The sequence below is a fragment of the Balearica regulorum genome, chromosome 3 (genome assembly GCF_011004875.1).
Source record: "Balearica regulorum gibbericeps isolate bBalReg1 chromosome 3, bBalReg1.pri, whole genome shotgun sequence".
NCBI classification, from domain to species: Eukaryota; Metazoa; Chordata; class Aves; order Gruiformes; family Gruidae; genus Balearica; species Balearica regulorum.
Genome location: NC_046186.1, coordinates 22083405 through 22089404, shown reverse-complemented (window position 1 = coordinate 22089404; position 6000 = coordinate 22083405). Strand labels below are relative to the sequence as shown.

The 6000-nt window shown below is 39.6% G+C and overlaps 1 long non-coding RNA gene across 1 annotated transcript in view; it reads left to right on the top strand.

The window, feature by feature from the left end:
* Positions 1 to 579: 579 nt before the first annotated feature.
* LOC142601252 (uncharacterized) overlaps positions 580 to 6000 on the top strand; it is a 28474-nt gene continuing 23053 nt past the window's right edge. Inside the window, exon 1 of the long non-coding RNA XR_012834855.1 lies at positions 580 to 853. This is a non-coding gene — a long non-coding RNA (uncharacterized LOC142601252). The remainder of the gene's footprint in view (positions 854 to 6000) is intronic.

The following is a 6000-nucleotide window of genomic DNA, read 5'->3' as shown; positions in this document are numbered from 1 at the left end:
TCATGAGAGAGAAAAAATCAGAACTGGAGGAGCAGTATACAACAAAAGTCCTTTTTCTTGTAATGTAGGGCAGGTTCCTCTAACCCAGTAGAAGTTTGAATCCCTTAGGTACTTCAAAAATCCCACTTTATTTGCCTCTAACAAGGCTATTCTCACAGATGGGTCTGATGTGCTGCTGATTGCTTATGAAGACCTTAGGACCCCATAAGGAACATTTCTGATACAACGGTTTTGTGAAAACTACCCAGCTCAGATTTCCTGGAAATGCAGTCACAATGGTACATAAAAGAGCAAAAGACTAGGGGTGTGATACAACTCTCATCAAAGTTACATAGGAATGGATCACTTCTTAAAAACACAATGACAATAAGTTCGTGAGAAATTCAGCGATGCCTCTATTATAAATCAGTCCTGCAAGGTTGACTGTGCATCTTAAACTTCTGTGACATAGAGATCAAAAACCACAAAATGGTCTTTGATATTTGTGGTGGATTGTGCAACTGTTTAATGGGAGTTTATTCACAGTTACTGTACATTAAGTTCCTTCAAAAAGAGTAGGCCAGGCTGTAGAGAGGAAGGCTGGTTGCTTATTTTGTTATGCCTGCTGCACACTGGGCTGCATCGGGAACAGCTTGCAAGGAGGGAGACAACTTCTCCTCTGACAGTAACAGGAGTCCTTTGTGGAAAGGCCGCTTCAGACTGTGAGGTGGGTTAAGGAGAGTGAAAAGTGAAGAGTAGAAGTCATCACAGCGAATTAACTGTCCTCAGCAAGGGCAGGAGTTGTCTCGGCAAGGGAGATCACAGTGAAGAGCAGGAAGCTCAGAAACATACAGCCTGGCCTGAAGAATAACAGGTATCAAAAATAGTGCCCAGAACCCAGAAATGAGTCTGGGAAGTGTTTTGTGACCTTGAAAAACTCGAAGTTGTTAAATTGAAACCATACTGGGGAAAACAATGTGTTGGTGCTGGACACAGAGAGTGGACTTATTCTGCTTTGTCTTGAGCTTAGTGCCAAATGTAGAACCTACGCATTGAGTCTTCCATGTTCAGCCAAATATAGATTATGTCTGTATTTGTATCAGATTATGTTTTAGTAATGAAGTCTACATGGTGGTGGGGAAGAAGTTTTCTCTCAAATGTTGATGTGACTACCAGCATTGAATTATCATAGTATCCAAAGCTCTGCTGTTAAGTGCTAGCTACAGGGAAGCCACACACTTGATATTTTACGTATTTGGGAATTCATGGGACTTCATTCTGTTTGTCGTTATACACTAGTAAATCACGATTATTTTCACTTGCATAAAAGTAATAAGGGGTGAGGATTAAGAGGAAAATTTTCCTAAGGTTTCTTTCTGCTATGCTCATTTTTTTTTTTTTTCCTGAAGACCTGCCAACCCTCAAAGACTTTTGGTGTGATTTTCTATACTTTGTGCAAGATGAGTCTGAAAAAACCTGTACGTGTTGACCTTGCATAGCATGCAATGTACAGTAAGTCTGAACATGCTCAACTGTGCTATGAACTGCAACTGAAGACACACTCACTTTGTCACTTTTGAATCATCACTTGCTGACATTTCCATGGCAATCCATGGCAGTACAACCATAGAGCTGTATTGTATTAGTCTAATCCACTGCAGCATTATTCTCAGTCAGGCAGCATATAGTGGCTGCACAGCATTAAGCAGTCAAGCATCATTTTATCTTGATCCAATCTCTACTGGCAACCACACCCTCCTGTTTATTCTGCATATTCACAGTTCTGCATCCCTCAGACCACTCTGTACTGTACTGCACTGCATACACATTCTTGTGCCTCAACAATATGTCTTCTTACTTATGTGCTTCTCTACCAACCCTACCCCGTGCTCAGAAGGTGACAGAAGGCAACTTCTATTTCAATACCAGTTAACAGCATGTGATGATCCATATGTCCCATACTGCTCCCTATAGCAAGTACCAAATTAGTACTTGGTGGTTCACAATGACTCAGTTTGCTGACTTAAATAATATGTTCCCACAAAACTACAGGAGACACAGAAATATGGAAGAGCAAGTTAATTCTCTTATTATTTGGTCAATCTGAGTGTTTGAAGTTATTGTTTCTCTTTCAGTCCTTTTTCATTCCAGAAGTTTGCAGTTGCCCCATTATTATATTTTTTCCCCTCATCATTTGGGTTCATCCAATTTGATTTGGATCATTTCACTGATACCATTGCCTTTCAAACAGCAGAATGCCACAAAAAATTACGCTGTATGCCTAAGCACAACTAAATGTTGTGGCAAATTATTTGCCTTATGGGAATTACCACACAGGAACAGATAAAAATAAGAACCTTTTAAATAGTTTGGGCTCTGGAGAACACATACGCTAAGCAGCACCCTGAATCTTCCATAGGAGGGGTTGGCAGCTGCTCTGAGGATGGCAGAACACCTGGGTTACTGTAGGAGTTGAAGGTTGATGAGGGGTATGCTTCTGTTCCTCACAGACTATCACAAGTATATTTGATAAAAGCTTTGAAGTTTCTAGTGGAATACTTTTAACTTCAACATAGATATATATTTTTGCCACAGGACCTTTTCCATTTAAAATCTGTAGTAAAAAGTAATATGAGGATGTTTGCCCTTAGAAAAGCCAATGCCCTCATAAAAAGCTTATAACATTTAGTGATTATTTCTTTGGGAAAACCACAACTTTTGGGTTTCTTGCTAGAAAATAACTTTTCCTTTCCTCATGCATAACTTCTAAACATGAAGTAACATCTTCATTTACCAAGACAATTATTTATACAGCTGCTAATATTTTGACATTTACTTAGCATCTGTTGTTTAGACAAAAATTATGTATATATGCGGCACGAATTTAAGCTACTGTGTAGCCCCATGCTATGGGCAAAAGATGGAGAGGTATCATTTCAGCTGTTCCTAGACTTCAGCAACAGCTGAAATGCTGCTGTGGTCTGCAGACCACAGGCATTACTTCACAGCTTGTCTGTCACAAGACATGACTGCTAATATCTGACAATGTGAAACTAAGAAGAAAAACTTGTTGCTAAATAAAGAAATAGTTACACTTTTTTGGTGGCAGAGCTAATTTAAGAATTTGCCCTCCCACCACACTGAAATTTCTGGCTCCCTCGGTTGGGATGTGGCAAAGTACTAAAACAAAACTCCAAAATAAAAACCACATCTTGACCTCCCTTTTGGTAAACTAAGCAGATGTAGTTTCTTTTATTTCTTACTGTTCTTGCAGCATTTTGTACAAATACTGTACACAAAACTATGTGTAGGTGGGGCCATCACCTCACCTACAAGCTCTAGATCACAAGTTTCCTCTTTATATATAATTTTCTTATACATCATTCTATTATACCAATAATAGCAAGCAAATTTGCTCGAGACTACAAAAACAGCTTAAGGTATATACTTGGAGATGGAACTTGAGTCTTCTTAATTCCCTCCTGTACCCTTTCCACTGGATTGCTCTACCACACCATGATGTACTGTCCCAATTAAGCAACTTCTGTTCCCATTCGAGAGAGTTAATCAATGTTCTGAGATACATTCCAGTAATCTAGGTGTCTTTTTTATTTAACTAGCATAATAGTTCAGATCTGACCTCTTACCATGACTAAGTATTGTTCCACTCCAGCACCTGGAGTTAGAGAGCCCCAGTCATCTCCTTACTGTGATTACTCTGCCACATTGAAGTTAAGTCTGAAATCTGGAAATTCCTAGTTTGTTTGAAACTGAACAATCTGGAGTACAGTCTCATACTCATCCATGTGAGGTTTTTACTGCTCTGTGACCAGGAAGCCACAAAATGTTTAGAAAAAATAAGGACAACAGTTGATAACACCTAAACATCTGCTAAAAAAAAAAAAAAAAGTGAACAGATATACTGCAAAAGCTTCAGCAGGTAGTTGTTTAAGGAACACCTCTATGAAGAAATCTACTACTCGGAAGTGTTCTACTGCTACATCAACTACTTGGAAGTGTTTAAAGCCAGGTTGGATGGGACTTTGGGCAACCTGGTCTAGTGGAGGGTGTCCCTGCCCATGGCAGGGGGGTTGGAACTTGATGATCTTTAAGGTCCCTTCCAACCCAAACCATTCTATGATTCTATGAAATTCAGGTTTTTACAAGGTCAAGGCCACTATGCATAGCTGGTCCCCAAGGAAGCCAGCTGCCAGTCCTACAGTTAAGTGCCATAGTCCTCATCCTTGGCACTCATGGAAAAATTTATTTTCAGGATGACTGTCCAAAGAATTTTAAATACAAGTGGCTATGTCAAATCTGTGTGGTTCAATGAGGTCTACAAGGGCCGTACTGTACACTGTTTCTGGCCTGCTAGCTAATCAGAAGAGAAATTCGGTGGCCATGCATCATCTCTTTCCCAACTGGTGTTAAACAGGACGTAAGCCCTGGGCTCTAGGTACTCAGTGTGACTTAGAGAAAGGGGCTTTTGTCCTGGTTTTGCAGTGAGCCAGCTTTGGGAGGAGTCTATCCTTCTTTGTGGGGGACTAGCACATTCCTTTCAGCCTTGCATTTAGACCTCAAGTCTTTTTTTCCACCATGTACATCCCCCTAAATGGACTTCTATTGTGGATACTTTTTTACAGCTTCTGCATGCTTATATTGTTAGGGTTTTTTACTCTGTGGTAAACTAATAACTGACGGTAACAGTAACAACACCTGTTTCGTTCCCAGGTAGGTATCAAAAAAGGATCAAAATACAATAATGTTCTGTATACCACATGCATATCTTTTATAGCATATTGCTGACCTCATATTTAGTAAATGCATTTCCACTTTTTGACTCTTTCCATTGTATTTCTGAAGAGGAACAGAGGAAACAGAAAAACAAAAAAAGATTTCATTTTATCTCTGACCCCTTTTCCTTGAGTTTTTTGTCTCTCTGTTTAGCCTCAAAATTATGTCTAGAAAGTGGTAGGAACAAGCTCAACACCACTGCCAAACAATACGAGGGGGATAAAATTGTGCTTAGTACATAGGATCCAGAACAGGCAAAAAACAAAACAAAGACATTTGTGGTAAGGATGACTGGGTGGAGGAAAGAAGCAGTAAAGGTGAAGAGAAAATAGCAGGGACTAGAATAAAGTCATTGGGACAGAGAGATTAGAGCTAAAAGTAGGTTAAAACAAAGAGAAGGAAAAGGTGGGCATGTAGTTGGGAGAAGAACTGGAACAATTTTACTGAATAACTGTTAATTTGTAGTCGTGCTTTGGAGGATGACGGAAGTGCAAATCACAGTTGCAGTACATAAACAGGAATGATGACAGAAGGCAGAAATATTTGAGAAAATCAAAACCTCAGTGGCATCCAAGACTGTACCAGGTGTTTTTCCATCTTGCGTATATTATTTGTCTGGACTGTATAGCATGTAAGGCAATCTCAGAGGATTTCAGGTACCTGTGATATTTTTCTCCTTTGAGACTATCAGGGGATCTTTCATTTCTCTGTCTCCTTGCCAGCCTGTAAAGTCTCTGGAGAAAAGTCCAATGTCCGAATGGGGAGATAGATGCCCAGGCACTTCACAAATCAGTATCATCAACCATATTCCCAAAATAGCCCTGATCAAATTGTTCACAGATGGATGGACATCAAACACCATTGCGTTATATAGAGAATACATCAAGATTTATCTCCAAAGCTTCTAGCAATGGTGGTACAGTTTTTAAAGGTATCTCTTATTTGTGAGTTGACAGCAATTACGTCCCACACTTTGGGTAACAGCTGATTCTTAGCAGATATTTTGTTTGCCCACACTTGGACCTATTGCACCTTTATACAGCTACATATGACTCAGCCTCTGTATTCAGTTTAGAAAGTTGGAAACTCTTCATAAGTGATAGATTAGCTCTCTGCTAGGGGAGGTTTGCCAGCAAACATATTAATTTTCCTCTGTTCCGAAGACATGATATGGAGACAATTTTGTTAGGTAACAAACACACCATAACTCACGTACTGAAAGGATAT